At 36.3% G+C, this 22,090-nt stretch overlaps 1 protein-coding gene and 1 long non-coding RNA gene across 45 annotated transcripts in view; one reads left to right on the top strand and one right to left on the bottom strand.

The window, feature by feature from the left end:
* Window positions 1-22,090, top strand: part of PTPRD (protein tyrosine phosphatase receptor type D) — a 2,079,533-nt gene that overhangs the window by 533,585 nt on the left and 1,523,858 nt on the right. For all 44 annotated transcript variants that reach the window (XM_070590645.1, XM_070590643.1, XM_070590639.1 and 41 more), the window contains one exon: window positions 16,351-16,422. The gene's annotated coding sequence lies outside the window, so the exon portion shown is untranslated. The remainder of the gene's footprint in view (window positions 1-16,350; window positions 16,423-22,090) is intronic.
* LOC139078729 (uncharacterized) overlaps window positions 10,056-22,090 on the bottom strand; it is a 37,112-nt gene continuing 25,077 nt past the window's right edge. The window contains exons 4-5 of the long non-coding RNA XR_011531759.1: window positions 17,784-17,932; window positions 10,056-14,458 (exon numbers count right to left, since the gene is read on the bottom strand). This is a non-coding gene — a long non-coding RNA (uncharacterized lncRNA). The remainder of the gene's footprint in view (window positions 14,459-17,783; window positions 17,933-22,090) is intronic.

Genomic DNA, 22,090 nt, shown 5'->3' with positions numbered 1-22,090 from the left:
ACTGAAAGTGAAAACCAGAATGGCTGTATAGTTACAGAATGGTTGTAAGTATACTGGTTGTTTACTCTCGTGTGGCTGACTGGGAACTCCGCTCCTGCTGCTGCCCAGCATCCTGAGAGTATTGTACCACATACCACTACACCAGCCCAGGAAAAGATCAAAATTCAAAATGTGAAGTAAGGTTTCTTTTGAATGCATATGACTTTCGCACCATCGTAAAGCTGAAAAATCGTAAGTCGCACCGTGTAAGTCAGGGACCATCTGCACATTCCTATTAGGTAAAGCAATGGACTCTTGGACATTTTATGCTTTCCGTTTGCCATAAAATATTTTCAAGATTTTAAAAGTGCCGGGTGGTAACTGTCATTTAGATTTACCTGGATGAGGTTAGGGAGAGGAACAGTGTACTTCAGGGCTGGTGCCAAACCTAGCACACCCAGGCAGCCCTCAGCCTTCCTGTTCTCGAATTCTCCCTCATCTGGATTGTTCCCTACTGGTCCTCTGTTCTCCATATTTTACCTTCCGCAAACAGCACCACCTCTGTCAGTTTCTTCATCAATACTAATGTAGTAGTAGTCCTAATAGCTCCTCCTGTGTCCTTTCCTAATGGTAGCTGCCTCTTAATAAGGATGCCAGCATAAGGCAGCCGGTAAAAGTGCTCAGGGTGGAATTCTACACCAGAGCAGGAATAGTAGCATTCTGGGTTCTCAGAAAATGGTCTAGATAAATAGCTTCCTCCTCTACAGCTCTATTGGACTACTTTTAACTACATTGGCGATCTATGGTGTTGTCATAGATTACATTTAACACACTTTCAGGAGTAATCTCTGAGTCTTCCATCCACTCTTTCTGCTGACTCCTCAGAATGTACAATAGTAGGGCAGAAATGGAATAATCTCTAAATTACACATAGAGTCATGACCCCTGTGGCAGCTGAACAGGCGAACAGGGGGTTAAACTTGCTCTTATCGTTTATATGCCTACAGGGTCTTATTTGCTGGGGTTTAAATCTCTGGGAAAAAGCAGTGTGAAGTTTAAGTATTTTGCGACCTCTGCTGCTACGTTCCCACGGGGGCAGTGCCCTATTTCTTACCATTATTCATTGTCGTTCTGCTTCTAAACAGCAATGCTTCCGAGGATGATTGTGCAGGACTGCAGACGCGGCTTTACCTCAGCTAGGATGACATTCCAGAAATGCTGTCACTGAAGATGCGCTTCTAAGAAGGATGCTATTTTGCCATGAGCAGATGAGATCATACATTATATTTAGGATTCGTAGGGAAGGCAAACTGCTAATGGGTTACAGCCTGGATCTAAACTTTGTATTTTATTTAAGTTACCTTAACTTTAAGAAACAAAAACTTTTCATTTTCTTGGGTGATAAAATTTCTTTAAAGTGTTTAATCATTTCATGCATTTGATCATGCAAGAAAGTATAATGTTTGATAAAATTAAACCAATTAGTGGCATTTTTGTATCGTGGTGCCCAGATTGCTGAGATTTTTAAAGCTGTGTTTCTTGCTCTTATTACATCTTTTAGCGAGTCCTGTAGAGCCTCAAATATAACAAGGCAGTTGGGAATGGTTTTGCTCCTTCCCCACCCCTCAATTTTAGGCAGCGTTAAAAAATGGGCTTGAAATAGGTGGTTCAAAATATTGTGTACTTATTTTCATTCACCTGTCTTATTTTAGGTCCCTAAAAAGTGGATTATTGACCTCCTGAGGGGACTAGTTTCTATAGATAACATCTAGAAATCTGGTTCTTTTAAGTCTGACTTTCCTAGAATTCAGTTCTATAAATCTCACATTTCTATTTATTTTATTTCCAGCACTTGCAAGGTTAAAACTGGAAATTCTTCGATGATGCAGTCCCAGTCTTTCACATAATTTCAGACTGTCTCAAGATATAACTACACATTTCTCAAGCCACAATTTTTTGTGTGTGGGCATGAAAAAATAAAATATGATTTACAATAGTTGCTTTTAAAAGCGATTTTCTTTCTCTAGTGGCATAATGTGTTTTTATGAGTTGTTTAAATATATTTTTCTTCCAGAGAAAGCATGCACTTTTGTGGAAATATTACATACTTTTACACTCATTTTTCAAAAACATTGAAATGCATTTATTTTAAGAAAGTGAAAAACATTTTTAAATGTATCATTCGCTTCAAAACAACAAATAGAAATTGTGAAGGAAAAACAATCTCACCAACATTACAGTAAATTTAATTAGCAAGAAGGTGGAGATTTACAGTAATAGCTTTTAGGCAGATTATCTAATTTTAAAACAGTGCATATTGTCCTTGGTGTGAAAGTGAGATGGAAGGATAACTGTCAATTTGTTTAAATGCTTTTGTCAGTGAGGTTTATCAGATCTCAATTTAATTTTGTATTTAATATCTTTTTGCTAAATTCTTTCTCCCATTTTTTTCTTTATCTCTCTTTTTTTAAATCTCATTTTTTAAAAAACCCTTCCTTGTTAGGAAAGAAAATGTTTAAGCCATCTTTGTCTATGGCCACTGATTCAGAAAGAAGTTGCCTGTGTGAACCCCATAAACAAGCCTGAAGAAACCATTTGTAGCCTCTGGTTGCTAAGCAGTTTGTTGCTGGTTCTCCCAACAGCCCTGGGCTGCCTGCTAAATTGAGAGGATCGGTAATGCTTATTTGGGAAAAACAAGGGCGGGTAAACAGTGAGTGCATCCCACACAGGGTAGTGGCACTTAGGTTGTAGTGATCTGGCTGACTGAATTTGGAATTCTCAGGACATGATTTGGGCAGGAGCTCCCTGTTAGATGCATCCAAAGGGCATTGACCAGTTGTTGAAAGTGCTGGATGGCCATTTATTCAAAGCTCCATCTAGCATGCATAAAAACAGTGTGAGTGTTTTAGTTTTAAATCCATTGACATCAGACTTGCAACAAAATAGGAATTCTTTTGAGTTCTCTGGTCAGGAACATTCCATCCGTGCACTCATTTTTATCGATCCTTCAAACCAAAAATGCTTGCTCATCTCACTTCTTCCTCTAATTTGAGCTCATTTTTCTGGATAGAGTTTTACAAAACACTGAGGTTGCTGCTGTCATTCAATTTTCTATTCCAATTATAAACTCACGTTGAAACAAAGCCATTCATTACTGAAAACAATGTGTATACCTTCATGATTCTGACTGAGTACATTTTAACTAAAGGCAATTTTGGGGAATGGCATTAAAGCTTCTGGATATTTTCCTTAGAAATTAAGATAATCCAAATTGTGAAGCTCAAATTTTAAATTACAAATGTCTTATATTCTTTGCTCTCCAAACAGGCATAATATTGTTTTGTTGACTGTACATATTTTGTGCTATTAATTCACATGAGGACACCAAAGCAATTGTATCCAATTTGATAAATCTACCCACATTGGAAGGGTAGAGATGGAAAAGATCCTAGATTTCATGGAGTAAATTCCCCCTTTTGTTTCTCCCCCAGATAAGAAAACTGAGAGCCATAGAATTTTGATGACTTTCCTTAGGACACAGAAGTAACATTTTAACCCAGGAGTTTTAGTTTATATGTTCTTTGTGTGAGGGAAATTTCTTTCAGGTGGAAATTGAAATAAAATGTTTTTGAATTCACAATAGTAATCTAGCTTACATGTACAACTCTGCCCAATTTTTGTTTTAATTTTTTATTTGAGTTCATAATAGTTCACGTCATTGTGAAAATTCGGTTGTACATTGTTTCTTGTCTGTCACCACATTGGTGCTCTCCTTCACCCCCTGTGCCCATGCCCAGCTCCCTTCCCCTGGTAACCACTGAACTGTTTTCTTTGTCCATGTGTTTGTTTATATTCCACATATAGGTGAAATCATCTGGTGTTTGTCTTTCTCAGTCTGGCTTATATTGCTCTGCATAATTCCCTCCAGGTCTTTCCATATTGTTGCAACTGGGATGAATTTGTCTTTTTTCCGGCTGAGTAGTAGTCCATTGTACATATATATATATATATATATATATATATATATATATATATCACATCTTCTTTATCCAATCATCAGTCCATGAGCACTAGGATAGTTTCCACGTCTTCGCTATTGTGCATAGTGCTGCGATGAACATAGGGGTGCATATGTTACTTTGGGTTGTTGATTTCAAGTTGTTTGGGTAGATGTCCAGCAGTGGGATAGCTGGCTCATAAGGTAGTTCTATTTCTAGTTTTTTGTGGACTCTCCATGCTGTTTTCCATAGTGGCTGTACCAGTTTGCATTCCCGCCAGCAGTGTATGAGGGTTCTCTTCTCTCCACACCCTCTCCAACATTTGTTATTTTTAGTCTTAGTGATTATAGCCATTTTAACAGGTGTAAGGTGCTATCTTAGTGTAGTTTTGATTTGCACTTCCCTGATTATTAATGATGTTGGACATCTTTTCATGTGTTTATTGGCCATCTGTATATCTTCTTTGGAAAAATGTCTTTTCATATCCTCTGCCCATTTTTTGGTCAGTCTGTTTGTTTTTTTCTTGTTCCGTTGTGTGAGTTCTTTATATATTATGGAGATTAACCCCTTATCGGATATATGATTTGCAAATATTTTCTCCCAATTAGTGGGTTGTCTTTTGGTTTTGATCCTAGTTTCTTTTGCATTGTAGAAGCTCTTTAGTCTGATGAACTCCAACTTGTTTGTTTTTTCTTTTGTTTCCCTTGTCTGACAGGACATGGTATTCAAAAAGATCCTTTTAAGTTCAGTGTCAAAGAGTGTACTACCTATATTATCTTCCAGGAGTTTTATGGTTTCAGGTCTTATCTTCAAGTCTTTGATCCATTTTGAGTTTATTTTTGTGAATGATGTAAGATAATGGTCTACTTTCATTCTTTTGCATGTGTCTGTCCAGTTTTCCCAACACCATTTATTGAAGAGACTGACTTTTCTCCATTGTATGTTCTTGGCATCTTTGTTGAAGATTAGCTGCCCAGAGATGTGTGGTTTTATTTCTGGGCTTTCAGTTCTGTTCCATTGATCTGCGTGTCTGTTTTTGTACCAGTACCATGCTGTTTTGATTATTATGGCTTTGTAGTATATTTTGAAGTCAGGGATTGTGGTGCCTCCAGCTTTGTTCTTTTTTCTCAGGATTGCTTTAGCAGTTCAGGGTCTTTGGTTGTCCCATATGAATTTTAGGATTCTTTGCTCTGTTTCCATGAAGAATGTCATTGGGATTCCTATTGGGATTGTATTGAATCTGTAGATTGCTTTGAGTAGTATGGACATTTTAACTATGTTCATTCTTCCGACCCATGTGCATGGAAGCTCTTTCCATCTCTTTATGTCATTATCTGTTTCTTTCAATAATGTCTTATAGTTTTCATTGCATAAGTCCTTTGCCTTCTTAAGTTTATTCCTAGGTACTTTATTCTTTTTTTTTTGAGATCGTAAATGGAATTGTATTCTTGAGTTCTCTTTCTATGAGTTCGTTATTAGAATACAGAAATGCAACTGATTTTTGTAAGTTGATTTTGTACCCCGCAGCTTTACTGTAGTTGTTAATTATTTCTAATAGGTTTCCAATGGATTCTTTAGGGTTTTCTATATACAAGATTATGTCGTCTGCAAACAGTGAGAGTTTCACTTCTTCACTCTCTATTTGGATTCCTTTTATTCCTTTCTCTTGCCTAATTACTCTGGCTAAAACCTCCAGTACTATGTTGAATAAGAGTGGTGACAGTGGGCATCCTTCTCTTGTTTCTGTTTCTGTTATCACAGGTGTTCAGTTTTTCCCCATTGAGTATGATGTTGCCTGTGAGTTTGTCATATATGGCCTTTATTATGTTGAGGTAATTTCCTCCTATCCCCATTTTGTTAAGAGTTTTTATCATAAATGGCTGTTGGATCTTGTCAAATGCTTTCTCTGAATCTATTGAGATGATAATGTGGTATTTATTCCTCGTTTTGTTAACATGGTGTATCACATTGATTGATCTGCAGATGTTGAACCATCCCTGTGTCCCTGAAATAAATCCCACTTGAACATGATGTATGATCTTTTTGAAGTATTGCTGTGTTCGGGTTGCCAATATTTTGTTAAGGATTATTGGTCTGTAGTTTGCCTTTTTGTGTTGTCCTTGTCAGGCTTTGGAATCAGAGTGATGTTGGCTTCATAGAATGTGTTAGGAAGTACTCCATCTTCCCTAACTTTTTGGGATAGCTTGAGAAGGATAGGTGTTAAATCCTCTCTGAAAGTTTGGTAGAATTCCCCAGGGAAGCTGTCTGGTCCTGGGCTTTTATTCTTTGGGTCGCTTTTGATTACTGTTTCAATCTCTTTACTTGTGATTGGTCTATTCAGATTCTCTATTTCTTCTTGTGTCAGCTTTGGGAAGTTGTAAGAGTGTATGAATTTTTACCCCTTTCTTCTAGATTGTCCATTTTGTTGGTATATAGTTTTTCATAGTATTTTTTCATAATCTGTTGTATTTCTGTGGTATCCATTCTTATTTCTCCTCTTTCATTTCTAATTTTATTTATCTGAGCTTTCTTTTTTTCTTTGTAAGTCTGGCTAGGGGTTTGTCAGTTTTATTTATCTGCTCAAAGAAGCAGCTTTTTCTTTCATTGATCCTTTCTACTGCCTTTTATTTTTTTTTTTTAAAGATTTTATTTTTTTCCTTTTTCTCCCCAAAGCCCCTGGTACATAGTTGTATATTCTTCGTTGTGGGTTCTTCTAGTTGTGGTATGTGGGACGCTGCCTCAGCGTGGTTTGATGAGCAGTGCCATGTCCGCGCCCAGGATTCGAACCAACGAAACACTGGGCCGCCTGCAGCGGAGCGTGCGAACTTAACCACTCGGCCACGGGGCCAGCCCCTCTACTGCCTTTTTTGTTTCAATAGCATTTATTTCTGCTCTGATTTTTATTATTTCTCTCCTTCTGCTGACTTTGGACTTTGTTTGTTCTTCTTTTTCTAATTCAATTAGGTGTAGCTTCAGATTGCTTATTTGAGTTTTTTCTTGTTTGTTAAGGTGAGCCTATATTGTGATGAATTTCCCTCTTAATACAACTTTTGCTGCATCCCATATGAGTTGTTATGGTATGTTTTCATTTTCATTTGTCTCCAGATATTTTTGATTTCTCCTTTAATTTCTTCAATGATCCATTGGTTGTTCAATAGCATGTTGTTTAGTTTTCACATCTTTGTCCTTTTCTCAGTTTATTTCTTGTAACTGAGTTCTAGCTTTATAGCATTGTGATTGGAAAGGATGCTTGTTATTATTTCCATCTTCTTAAATTTATTGAGGCTTGCCTTGTTTCCCAACATATGGCTTATTCTTGAGAATTTTCCTTGTGCACTTGAGAAGAATGTGTATTCTGCTGTTTGTTGGAGTGTTCTATATATGTCTATTAAGTCCATCTGGTCTAGCTTTTTATTTAATTCCACTATTTCCTTGTTGATTTTCTGTCTGGATGATCTGTCCATTGATGTGAGTGGAGTGTTGAGGTCCCCTACTATTATTCTGTTATTATTCATGTCTTCTTTTAGGTTTGTCAATAATTGCTTTATGTACTTTGGTGCTCCTGTGTTGGGGTACATAGATATTTGTGTGTTATTTCTTCTTGATGGAATATCCCTTTGTTCACTGTATACTCCCTCTCTTTGTGTCTCTTTATCTGTCTTATCTTGAAGTCTACTTTTTCTGATAAAAGTATTGCAACATCTGCTTTCTTTTGTTTGCCATTAGCTTAGAGTATTGTCTTTTATCCCTTCACTCGGAGCCTGTGTTTGTCATTGGAACTGAGAAGTGTTTCCTGGAGGCACATATTGTTGGGTCTTGTTCTTTGTTCCTTTTCGCCGCTCTGTGTCTTTTTATTGGAGAATTCAATCCGTTTGCGTTTAGGGTGGTTGTTGATATATGGGGGCTTAATGCTGTCATTTTATCACTCGTTTTCTGGTTATCCTGGATTTCCTTTGTTTCTTGTCCTGTGTATTTTGGTTTACCAATCGAGTTATGTAGTTTTTTATCTTGTATTTCTTTATTTTCTACTTATTTATTATTTGTGTCTCTGTTCTGCTTTTTTGTTTAGTGGTTGCCCTGAGGTTTGTATTCAAGATCTTGCGGATAAAAGATAGTCCCTTTTCTGATGACCTCTAATTTCCTTAGACTAAATCAATTCAGTCCCTTTCCCTTCCCCTCCCAAGTTGTTTTTCTCACATCTTATTTCATCTTGTGTTATGAGTTTGTGGTTAAAATGACAAGATTATCTGTTTTTGGTGTTTTCCTTCCCTTTGTCTCTCATGCTCTACTTGAGTATTTGCTATCTTGCTTTGATTCTATCTACCTATTTAACTCCTTACTCCATGCTTTGTAAACCCTTTCTCCCCTCCTTTTTTTTTCAGGTATGAGAACATTCTCGAGGATTTCTTGTGGTGGGGGTGGTCTCGTGGCTACGAACTCCCTTAGCTTATGTTGATCTTGGAAAGATTTTATTTCTCCATCATATCTGAAGTATATTTTCGCTGGTTAGAGTATTCTTGGCTGAAAGATTTTGTCCTTCAAAGATTTGAATATGTCCTTCCAGTCTCTCCTAGCCTGTCAGGTTTCTGCAGAGAAATCCACTGAAAGCCTGAAGGGGGTTCCTTTGTAGGTTATTTTCTTCTGCCTTGCTGCCCTCAGTATTCTTTCTTTGTCATTCAGTTTTGCCAGTTTCAGTACTATATGCCTTGCCGTAGGTCTTTTTACATTGACATAGGTAGGAGATCTGGCAGCGTCTTATACATGGATTTCCTTCCCTAGGTTTTGGAAGTTCTCTGCTATTATTTCTTTAAACAAGCCTTCTACTCCATTATCCTTCTCTTCTCCTTCTTTAATACCTATAATTCTTATGTTGCATTTCCTAACTGAGTCAGATATTTCTCGGAGACTTTCTTCATTTCTTTTTAGTCTCAGTTCCCTCTCCTCCTCTATCTGGAGCATTTCAACATGTCTATTTTTGATTGTGCTGAAACGCTTCTCTATGGTGTCCACTTGAGTGTTCAGGGAATCCATATTTTTTTATTTCTTCCATTTTGTCTTTCATATCTAATATTTCTGATTGATTCTTCTTTATAGTTTTAATCTCTTTTGTGAATTAGCTCCTGAACACATTGAATTGTTTCTCTACATTCTCTTTTACCTCATTGAGTTTTTTGATGATAGCTGTTTTGAATTCTTTGTCATTTAGATTACATATTTCTGGGTCTTCAGGACTGATTTCTGGGTACTTGTCATTTTCTTTCTTGTCTGGAGATCTACTATAGTGTCTGATATTGCTAGAGGGATTTCTGCTCTTTTGTGTCCTGGAGTTATTTGGTTGCAGTTACTGACTATCACCACTGTGTGGGAGTCAAGAGCCACATATTCTGAGCCCTCTGCCTTCAGCTGAGATCCCAGGGGTTGGAGGCATGCCAAGCAGGTAGGTGGAGGGACACTTTCTCCTGTGTGTTCTTGGGGTTTTCTCCCTCTGCTCTCCTGGGGGTGTTGGCTTGATAAGGCCACCTCCCACAAAAGTTTTTGCCCCAGTAGAGGGCTTCTCTCTAGGCTGCAAGGGCCCTTAGGAGTCCTTGGTATTCCTGCAAATGACCATCCCCCCCCAGTCCCTTCCCTCTCAGGGGCCTCACATGGTCCCAGATTGCAGTCTTTAAGAGGAGGGAGCAAATATTTCTCTTACCCTGTTTCACCTCCTCCAAGGGGGGCTCCAGTCTCTCTGCCCTCCTTCATATGGTTGTATGAGTCTCTCCAATGCTTTTTGTGTTGTGTTTGGGTTTCCTCTGTTGGATTATGGATTTTTTTTGGTTGTATATTGGAGGGGAAAGATTTCTGTGATGTCTCACACTGTCATGATGCTGATGTCCCCAAGTCTTCCTAATTTTTAATGCAACTTCTATTTCATTTCTGTATAAACATATACAAACGTTAGAGACTTGTAAACTTTAAATTTTGGCACCAAAACTCATAAGACCTTCTTTCTCATAACTTTATTTTGGCATATCCTGAAAATAACTGTCTATGACATGGACTGTTTGCTTGTCTTAGGCTTTGCATGAGACAAAAATCATGAACTTGGTATTTATTTTATGTTGATGCAAATGAGAGCTTTAATTTGTCAAAGTACAAATACAATGGTGATTTTATCTCATAATTTTTATAGATTTTCAATCTTTCAAGAATTCAATCACATTGTTGATGATTAGAAATTCTCTCCCTTATCTTAGGAAATTGAGCTGTGGAAATGGGTAGAGTTATGTAGCCATCAAACCTATGCATACGCTATTTTTATATAGCCTATTAAAAACTAGAGTGTTATTTAGGTCAACTTTTCTCATAGTCATACTTTTTATTTTTTTCAGTTACACAGACTGATCTTACACAACAGCCAAATAATGTGTTTGAAACCTAAACCAGAGATTAAAGTTTGTCAGCAGAGAAGTTGGAGTAAAGAGCCATAATTATTAAAATAATCCAGGTGAGAAGTGAAGATCTAAAGTGAGAGCCGTAGGGATGGATGGGAGGAAACGAATGCAGTAAATAGTTTATACCCAGAATCCAGAAACTGAGGGACTAAGTTCTCCGAGGTGAATAAAAGTGAAATCTCAATTGATTCCAGAGAGTCTGACTTGCAATCGGGCAACTATCTTTGAAGGTGTAATAGTGAAGTATGTAGGCAGTTTGTTCAACTCCAAGCTCCAATATTTATTCGTTGTATGAATTAAGGCAGGTAACATTACCTCCTTGTATATGTTTCTTCATCTTCAAAATGGTGATAATATCTCTCTTATGAGGTCGTAGAGTACTTAAATAAGATATTACGAGTGTCACGCACAGAGCAAATGCTGAATAAATGTCATCTATTATTCTTGTTCACTGAGAGAATGCAGGAACAAATTAATGGAAGAAGGGTGATTGAACATTTTCATAAGTTGAGTTGGGAACGTCTTTGGGACATCCGGGTGTATAAATGTCCAACAGTAAGTTTGATATAAAGGTTAGGGGGCTGTATATTTGGGACTTATCAGTAATAGGTTATTTTTGAAACCATGGCTTTGTATGAGCCGTTGTGAGAGATGGTGTAGAACGAGAAAGGCAAAGTGTTAAAGATGATGTTCTGAGAAAAAATATCATGACATACGCATGACCAATTAGCTAAGAAGAAATAACCAAAGTGCTAGGAAGAAAACTAGAGGAAAGCAGTGCCATGGAAGTCAGGAGAGAAGTTTTAAGATGCTAAGAGCAGTCAAGAGAATCAAATGTTAAATTATTTAAGACAAGTAAAATAATTGCAATGTTAATCTGTATTGGAATTGTCAATATAGAGATCTTTGGCAACTCCAGATATAGCAATGTCCGTGCCAGGAATCTCTAAGAGGGCGTAGAAGCTGTGAAGAGGAGGTTTGGGAGTAGAGTTAGTGAAGGTAAACCAATTTTTTGAGAGGCATGACTGAGAAGAGCAGAATGGATAAAAGTAATAGCTGTATAGAATGCAAAGCTTAGAAGGGTTTTGTCTATTTGCTTTGTTTTTCTTTCTCTTTCAAGATGAGATATTTGAGCTGTCTTTCAAGTTCCATTCAGTGGAATTATTTTCGGTACTGCAATTGTAGTTTAATAAAGCAAAATATCTTTTCGTATGTAAGATAAGTGACACACTTTCCAACAAAATGAAGATTGTTGCCCTCTCAAATATTGGTAGTCTGTTCCCATGTGAAACTTGTCTTGATTAAATCATCCACTGAGTGTAAAGTGACTAGATCAGTTTCCTATTTCAAAAAATATTTTGTGCAGTTTGTAAAATCCTGGTCAAATTTCTTAAACACATGTATGTGGCTTCTGCTGCTATTTGACACCTAAAGAGTCAACTCATATTTTATCGTGGGCTATCATCAGATGTGATGATAAAATTGGTATTCAGTAAGCAATGAATCTTAGAATGTTTAGCCATGCCTATCAGTCAGAAACATCAGTGAATGAAGCATGGTAGGTGACACTTTGGTCACCATCAAGCTGTCAACAGCTATCACTTGTGTGTGTCAGGTGTCAAGGAAAAAGGGTGCAAATAGACCTGAGAAAGCAGAGATGCTGCTAATGTATGTCACCGTCGACCCTAAACTGCCCTGGTTCTTATCAAAATAATTAGTAAGTCAGCATTTGTTTTTGAAATATCTAATACTGGGTTTATTGGAAGATGTACAATGTGAGTAGCAGTGTATGTGCTGCCAGCAGCTAATTATGAATATCTAATAGTGAAGCTTAATTTAGACCTACAAGCCAGCAAGACTCTGAAATAATCGGTGGGAAAGTATATTCCATCCCATGATTTAGATGGACACATATATCCTCCTACCTTTTAAATAGAAACAAATTAGGATATAGGCTTTCTGGTTCTTGGACAATACTCTACAGCTAATCATCAGAAGCATGCTGTCTTACCGCTATTTATTCATTAATCTTTTCCCAACCCAATTTTTTGCAGAAAGTAAACTATTATCGTTAATAAAGAAGCCATTAATTAGGAGTTTCATCAATAAAGAATTCAAGTTGTTGGAGCTGGGCAACATAAGATTTAGAATGGAGGAAATGGACTGTGGGTTGGTCTAGAGTTTTCAGTTAGCAGGATAGTGAGACTGCAGGAAGGCTGAGGTGACACACGTCCTGGTTAGAGGGTGTATGAAGAGGTTGACCCAGGGTCAATCTGGGTAGGGAAGTAAGAACAGTGAAGAGACTGAGGGAAGAGTCAAAGGCAGGAACTTAGTTATGCTGAAGACATGGTTTGGAGGAAGGAGAGTAGAGCCTGAATAATAGAGCTTAACATAAGAAAGAATCTCAGTGAGATATAGAGTTAGTTTTAGTTTTACTTGTGGATTTAGGCCAATTGCTTGCATGATTATATTTTGTGATCTTTTATGAAAGCATTATGTATATCTTTTCATTATATGTGTCTTTTATTAGATAATATATGTTTAATGTCTTTTCACAGAATTCTTTTATTATAAGAGGCTAAACATCTTTCAAAAGTGCACACACAATTTTATATTTGCACTTCTTCCCCTAAGTTGGGTACTTTCATGACCCTCAGAAATTCCCTCATTTATATAATTTATTTTGTAATAGAGCAGAAGGTATACTTTATACATTTTTCATTTCCCCCGATATTACATGTCTCCCTAACTGCTGGTGTTTATAACATAATTTATAGTCAGCATTAGTGTTGTAAGAATTAAAGTCAGTGACCATGGGATAGGATGTAATTTGTAACATTGATGCTCATGGAATTTCTTTAAATGATTAGTGTGTACGAGAAATGATGATGAGTTTCTAAATTTATAATAGCAGATCTTACTTAAGTAATAGGTTTAAGCAAAAATAGCATTTTTTTAAACAACACAATTGCTCTTTTTTGGATGTGTATATGAGAGTCTGTTATTCACTTTTTCTGTGAAAGCCAAAAGCAAAATAGGAAGTGTCAGAAAATGATAACAATACAATAGGAAAGAAATAAAAAAAAAGAAACAACAGGAAATCCAGCTTCAAAGAGCAGAGGAAAACCTCAACCTCTTCTAAGAACAACTTGAGTAACATTGGGCAGTGGTTCAACACGCTCGAGACTCATTTTTCCTAACCTTTTAACAGGGAGGATGCTGTCAATGATATCTATTGCAAAGTTAAGTGCATACTATCAATCTCAAAAAAAAAAAGTTTTCTATAATACTTATAATAACCTTGTGAATCAGCTTTCAGAAAGAAAGGGTAAGAGTATTCCCATGCATAAGTTTTAATACTACCATTATTAAATATTGCTTTAGTCTCCAAAACAGTTTAGGGAAAAGAGTTGGTTTAGAAAACGTGAAGTTTGTAGCACTAAACGCTCAAAATTATACCCAGTTCTTACAGATGCTATATTTGTTAATGGTAGTATAAGAATGTTTAAGATGTTCAAGAACAGAGAAGTAAAGACCAAATTTAAGAGCTATTTTAAATCTTACTTAAAATTAAATTCCACAATTAAATTCTAATGTATTATAAAAGATGTTTGATAATGAGTGCCCATGTAAATACCTAGAAAGAAATATAATTTTTCTTTTTAAACTCCAAGGTATAATCCTATATCTAGATAATGGTTTTATAACTTTTTGGCTCATTTACATGAAAACATTGATTTAAGGCTGCTTGGCATATAATGGGGAAGGAGTATGAAGATTAGAATCCTTTAGGAATTGCTACGGGCTTTTAAAAAAAAGTCAGTTCCACATTTTGACAATATGTGAAATATCTTTCTCATTCCTTCCTTGTGGCATTTTCTTCCCCTTTATCTGGCATATGTGGTTTGTAAACACAGGTAGCATATTATTGTAGTAGAACGAAAGCCTCTGAGTCAGACTACCTGCATTTGAATTCCAGCTCTACCATTTACTGACTAGGAGGCTTTGGGGACGTAACTCAAATTCTCTTTGCCTCAGGTTCCTCATCTGAAAAGAAAGGAAATCAACAGTAGTATCTGCTTCATTAGTTTGCATTTAATCATGCAAAGAAAAAAAGACCAAGATAATGTGTGTAAGGCATCTGGCACGTAATGACTACTCGATAAATGTTACTTTGCTTCGGTTCAAAAGAAACTAAGTTCTTTGGCAGTTCAGCAGAAGGTTATAGTAATAACTTGCAACATTTTAACAATATTCATTAAAGGCATGTAGAAGAAATTCGTTCCAAAGTAGTTTTCTATTAGTCCTGAGAAAGAACTATTGTCAAATTAGACAGAATAACAGTTTCTTCCTTTGAAAACCAAAAGTCATTTCTTGGTCAACCGATGGCGATTTTGACATTGATCATTTCAGACATAGTGTGTAGTACCAAAATTCTCCAATTAACTAAGAAATCAAAACATATATATAATATTTTCCCTGCTTTGTATCAGAATTCTGCTGGACTCTGAATTTCTGAATACACACAGAAGTATAGAACATGATTGCTGTTCCAATAAACTACAAATTTAGTTGAAAGAAGGCACATGCGTGATAAATATATGATAAACTGTGTGTTGGTACTAAAACAAGCCTTTGAGTGCAAAAGAAATTATGGCTTCATAGATTAAGTGCATTTAGACTTTGATTTAGAAATAAATGATGTTTGAATAAGTGGCAAGGGAACATTCTAGGAAGAGAGAAACGTAAAAATCTTGGGGGTGTTTGGGAGGGGGCATTGGATCAGATGTGGACAATCAAGATGAACCCTAAATGTTCACTTCTTTATGGTCAGTAAATGGCAGAAATTTGGCAGATATCTCTTTGCCTCAGCAGCAAATGACTGATCAATCATTAAGCAGTTGATGGGAACAACTGATCTTTGTCACCCAATTCAATTTCCTGCTAAATGTGTGATTTTAAGGGAAATATTTAAATTTATACGAGTTTTCTTTGAGTTGTGCTCATCTGGTAAATATTCAGCTATTAACTTACATATTCTCTGTCCTGATACATTAAAAGTTTCTGATGTACGTTGTTTACTATAATTATAGCTTCAGATATTTGATGTTTAGTACTGTGCTATTAATTTGAAAGTTGTTGACTGTCCTAGAGTACAGCAGTCCCTTGGATGTGGGACAGGAATTCTACAGATAATAAGCATAATTTGACAGACAATGCTGTATGAATCTATGAGAAAACCTATCTGAATAGCGAGAAGTATAATATTAGAAGAAAAATTTGAGTGGTTCATTTTCTTATGCAACACAAAAGAATAAAAACAGTTTTAAAGATCTTATACATAAAATACAAATTATGTTTTAATAAAGTAAAATTATCATTTAAGAAAAGAAAATGGGTTTGTAGTTAATCAACAAATTAATGTAGGTTTTTTTTTCGTTTTTTAAAGATTTTATTTTTCCTTTTTCTCCCCAAAGCCCCCCGGTACATAGTTGTGTATTCTTAGTTGTGGGTCCTTCTAGTTGTGTCATATGGGATGCTGCCCCATCATGGCTTGATGAGCGGTGCCATGTCTGTGCTCAGGATCCGAACCAGCGGAACCCCAGGCAGCCGAAGTGGAGCGGGCGAACTTAACCCCTCAGCCACGAGGCCAACCCCAAATTAATGTTTCATAGTATAAACTTTTATATCAGAGAAAAATTTAAGGATTGTATTTATTCTTTAAATGTTATGGGTCACAATACCTCACGTCGAGGAATAATAAAGCACCCTTTTGATGGTATTATTTCTTAGCATTAATTAGTCAATTGCATTAATCTATAATGTATCAATTATTTTTGCTTTCCTTTTCCATCTCATCAACTGACTTAGATTTGACATCATATAACTGCCCCAAAATGTGAATTCAAAATGTGATTCCCATTTTTTTTTTCTTTCAGGGAAATCTTGAGGAGTTTGATACTTTCCAACCTCCAGCCATTAATCATTTTGTGGGGGAAGGCTATATATTGGTAAGTCTCGCTCACTCTAATTGCTCTTTTTGTAGTTCACTTTAATGAAGTCTAGGGCTTGATTGTAATAGAGAATAAACAGGATCAAACACGTGTCAACATCATTGCTTGGCTAATTAGAGAATGATTTTTTTTCCAAACAAAATTTGTAACATCAGGATTTTGTGGTATTTAATTGCTCTAGTAATAGGTGTGCTATTAAAATCTATAGATGTAAAATTAAAATTAGGTGGAGAATTGAAAGTTGTAATTTCTTTTTAAAGTCTAACATTGTAGTGGTATTGCTTATAGGTAATTTTTAAGATGTTTTATTCATTGACACCATGGTCCACAAGAAACAGTTAAATGAGCATCCAAGAAGAGGTCTCAGGCTGCAGTCAAACAAAAACTACTAAATTTTATCAGCTTTGGTAATATATAATAGTTACTTCGCATATTGAAGTGCAATTTTGAAGTTCCACAATTCTTATATATTTTTATGCCATAAAATCAAATACATCCTTTTTTGCTTCAATTTATTTTTTTCTCTAAATAGGATTAACGTATACTGGTATCACATTTCTGAAGAATCCTCCCCTCAACTATGCAACTGTCCAACTCTCTCTCTCTCTCAGACACACACACACACACACTCACACACACACTCATTCCTTAAAATATCATAAATGTTTCATTTGGGTCACCAATTGTTAACTTGAACATTCTCATTTCCTCTAAAATACAGTTTCTGAGGTATTTCCTATGCTCTCATGTGCTTTGGAGGTATGATCTCCAGACATTTTTGATGAAACATTCCATCAGTTAAAAATGTTAAATATGCACTCAATGATATGTACATTATTTATAAATTACGTAAATTTACCACTGTCTTTTTAGATAGACAAATAATAGTAAAAAATATGAAATGCATACAATAAAAATTTTAGAAGGTACAATGACTATATATATATATATATATGTAGTAGAATTTATATATATTTATAATTCTAGTGGGACTTTGGGAACCCCAGTTCTAGAAATCCTCTGCTTTCTGCTATTTCTATTAACTTGTAGAAGTTGTATTGGGCACTAAAAGACTCTTTGAAAGAAAAAGTTCATTTCAAGCATTAGATTGAATAGATATCCTACATGCTGCAAGTCAGTGAGTGTGGTTATACATTTATACACACAAATGGATACGTGCATGTGGTTGATGTCGACAGTACTGGCTGGATTAAAAGTTTGAGGTGGCTTAGAGTGGCATCCAGCGATCTTATCTGAATACTCAACTTCTGGAAAGGAGTAGAAGAATTCAGAGAGATCGTTGTAGAGAATCAAAGAGCCACATAGTTAGGAAGGACACTTCGTGTCATATGGAATACCTCCGAAGATGTCTTGCCAAGTAGATATGTCGGCAAATGTAGACTGGCAGCACTGATGGTCACTGGATGACAGAATTCCTTAGTCAGGCATAAGCTGGCCACTTTTTTTCTCAATAGGGTCCTCAGTCTTGGGTCACTTACATGTTATACTATAAGGAGAAGAAAGGAAGAGTAAATGGTTATAGTAAAAATTATTTAACCCAAATTTTTTCTGCATGTATGAACCAACAATTGAGCTGTAAGAGTTGTTATTCACAGTGTGCAGATAACTTCCTTTGGCTATTGGCTATAAATCGCCAGCTCCCCAGCCTTACCCCTTACAATAGAAGCTCACATTCAACTGTAGTCAAGCCTCAGTTCAAATCTGAAGCCAGGCAGGAAGGTGCTGAGACATCAAATGACAAATTCAGCACTCTCCAAGACAAGCCAGCCTTTATTAAATCTATAATATGAAAGCCTTTGTAATTGCTGATCCCACTTATTTTAGCCCTCTTCCAACTCAAAAACCTACCATTGCTGAACAGACAAGAATCCATTTAAATATCCTGTTATCCAGGAAGCAGTTTTCCATCTCTTATCTTTCAAAATCTCATGTCAAATACCTTGCTGAAATACAGATATATTGTGACTACATCCCTCCTTTAATCTACCAGTCTAGTAAACTCTATCAAAAATAAAAAATAAAGTGAGACTTGTCTGACACAGTTCAGTGAATCCTAAATGACTTTTATTGATTATGGCCTTCTTCACAGGCCAGTTAGTTGATAGATAATTCATTCAAATTCAAGGATATTTGAGGGATCAAGTTCTACCTCAATAAGTCATAGCACATGTAATCCAGCTTGTCATTTTTAAAAAAGCTACTATTAACTGGCACTAGGTTCACTATACTTGGGCTATGACTTTCCTCTAGAGAAAGAAAAAGAAAGCAGAGCAATGAGTTTTGCTGTTTCATTTTAGACTGAATTTTTCCTGTTCTGTGTTCTGAGCAGTCAGCCACTTCATAAAGCTGTCTGACTTGTCTGCTGTTAAAAATAAAAAAGTAAGAAAAAAGAAGAAAATTAATTTGGTACCTTCCCAGAACACAGATGAAGATTTAAGCAGCTTTGTACTCAAAGTTGCTGGTGAAAAATCACAAACCATAGAATCCGAGGGTGAAGATGAGGTAAAGAGTAGGCGTAACAAGTTGGTTGGGTTTCCTCTTCATTGAATAATCCACGTGCAGTGTTCAAGACACAGGCACCCACTGCTCAGACTTGCAAGATTTTCTCAGATGGAATTTCCGTAATTAGATATATTCCCTATGGTGACTTCCTTCCCTTACCCATCACCAAGCCTTAATACATTTAACTCTTGTCTTTGCTCTAAGTCTTCCCTTTTCCCAGCTATCCCTCTCAAGAGTTAATATTAGCCCAATAACTGCTTATGTTTCTTCTCTTTTCAGTCTATAGCTTTCATGGTTGAACTCATCTGCTTCTGTAGCTTCGAAGATTATTTATATCTCGTGAAACTCAAATCAATATGTCCTCTTAAGATCTCATTACACAGAATAAAATCAGCATCTCTATTTTATAGCACATTAGCTTCCACTTCTAATATATTAAAATTGACTCACCATGCTTTCCTACAAACCTCCTTTTGTCTTTCCCATTCTGTGAATAGAAGTACCGTCTACCTAGTTTCCCAAAAGGAAACCTGGGAAATATCTTGGATTCCTCTCTCACTTCTGTTATTTATATCACTCATGAAATCTCGTCATTTCTACCTCTGGACCAATGGGAAATGTTACAGGAAGTCTAGGGAAAAAATATAATATACATTTTTAAAACAGCTTGAAATGCTTTGGTGGAAACTAAATCTATAAAAAGAAACAAAATGATCACTGTATTCTAAAACAAGGACAAAGAGAGAATTCGTTCCCAAGTAAAAGGTAATGCCAAAGTATTTATCAGTTAGTGGATTGTATTTTTAGTACAAACTCCAATCTCTTTACTTTTATTTCAGTAATACTTTAGCATTGCTACTCATAAATGTGTGCTCATGTATCTTTGTAGAACCATTGTATCATTTCCCAATAACCCTGGAAAGTTTAATGTTTAAAATATTCCCTTATGTGATAACATCAGTGAGAAAAGAAGTTCTGTACCATATATACACATACCAGATGCTTCCATTTGTAGTGATCAAACATACATATTTTTCTTTAATTTTTTTAAATTGAATAGAACATATGACATGCATTTGCCTGAGTGTTAATCCAGTTTGGTACTCTTGTACATAGACTTAGCAGATGCATATGTACATCTCTCCACGTTACTGGGCCATATTTGTAACCTAAGGAATCACCGCTGCCCTGATAAGTTAAAGTAGATGGTATCCCATCCATCTCTTTCTTCCCCCAAATTTAATACTTATGCTTTTATCTTAACTGTTTTGAACATCATAATGAAAGTTTTCATCCTTTTGCTCCATAGTTTCTTTTTATTACTGGAAGTGGAAATTTTGGTTGCCCTTAGGTTATATGATGTAATAAAACTGACAATTCGTATTGTGTTCCAATTCTGTTTAGTTATAGTGGACTTTCAACCCCATATGTGAGATTTTCTGGAACCTGAGTCTGTATTCCTATCGATGGCCAGAGTGAACTGAATTAATAGAAAGAATTACCCCTTTTTATTTATTCTACCAAGGCCGAGTCTCCCGAGGAATGCTTCATTGTTGCAGACAATACATTCCCTGGTCTGCTGGCTGGCCTTAATGGGATGTTAAAATCGATTAGAGCAATTTCTCTGTCACCTGAGAAGCACTGTAGTAGGTTTTGTGGTGTGTTGCAATTTCATATCCTTCTCATGTCTTTTTAAAAAATTTGCATCACTAAACCAAGTGTCTTCCTTGTTTATGAGACCACAACTTCCTCATTCTGAGGAAACAGTTCTTGTAAATGTGTAATATACCTGGAATCCAGGCAGACCCACCACAGTGGTTTTGTCAAAGCCAGGGTAGACAATATTGCAGGCGGCAGAAGCTAAGACTGCATGTTTGCAACTAACAGTGCTGCTGTATTGAGAAAACACTGCCCCCTTGTGAAGCTTTATCCTTGTGAATACTGTTCCAACATTTAAGCACAGATTGTGGGATAAAATAAACAAAAACAGCTTTATTTTTGTCTATGATTGCCTATTTTAATCACTGTCAGGATAGTTATTTCCCTGCCCCTTGAGAAACACAGGCAGGCTCCTTGATTTTTCTGATAACTTTATGATGAAAAATGTCTACATCACTTCAGAACTTTAAAGCACAGTGTCAGTTCATGTCCGTTCCCATGGATTAATGTTGAAACCTCTCCTGCTTGCCAGTGTGGGCCATTTGCAGCCAGTGGTGCAGGAGGAATGGAGTGATCACCTTCTATCTTTCTCTGTTCAAACCTTGCTCAATTCCTCCTCCTCCAGCTTTCCAAAATGCTTCGCTGTGGGGCATGGTAAGAGAGAAGAGGTACGGGGATCAGTAAAGGTCTTGGTTAAATGATATTGGCCTGGACTGGTAGGTATTTAAAGCTAATTTTTTCCTGTCGGTACATCTGCGGTTTCTTCAAGGACCCCACCAATCTTTACAGATATTTTACAGCAGTATCCTTTATGCAAGTAGCGAACTTTTCTGCAATTCATGGCTTAAATCTTCCTTAGCACTTAGGCAGCAAGTATTCCCTCCAGTTTTTCTTTCTTGAGATCTATCTATGCCCTCCTGGTCACCTTTCTGTCAGGAGCCTTATCTCATCCTTTATATTTCCAAAGTGGAAAGGTTGAAATGTTGCCCACAATATAGCACAGTATTTAATCCCCCAAATGGTCTCCACAGAGTCACTCTCTCTGGATTTGAGATTAGTAGATTATATCCCAAATTCTTGAAAAGTCAGTGAGGGAAGCTCATAGCACAGCTCTCTCCAAGGAAACCCTCTTCGAATATCATCCAATTCCCTGTTTTCTCAGTGTGGATGAGGGATTTAAAAATTACCTAAATTTTAAGTTACCTAAAGCCTATCTAAATTTTGCATCTATTTGGAATGTGCTCGGCCACTATCCATTCTAATTCTCTCTTAGACACACAAAGAAAGTCTGAAAGAAATATGGATTCTCTCAACGTCAATGTTGACTCAAGAAATTCTAGTAAGCCAGTTCAAATCTGGTGGTCAAGTAATGTGTGTTATGGTTATATTCAAATACACATATTTAACATTTATCATTCTCAGGTGAAATTGCTTAATAATCATAAAATGTCAAAATTTCTATAAGGAGTTGGGGAAAAGTGGA

The sequence above is a fragment of the Equus przewalskii genome, chromosome 22 (genome assembly GCF_037783145.1).
Source record: "Equus przewalskii isolate Varuska chromosome 22, EquPr2, whole genome shotgun sequence".
Classification (NCBI taxonomy): domain Eukaryota; kingdom Metazoa; phylum Chordata; class Mammalia; order Perissodactyla; family Equidae; genus Equus; species Equus przewalskii.
This window is presented reverse-complemented; position numbering and strand designations above follow the sequence as displayed.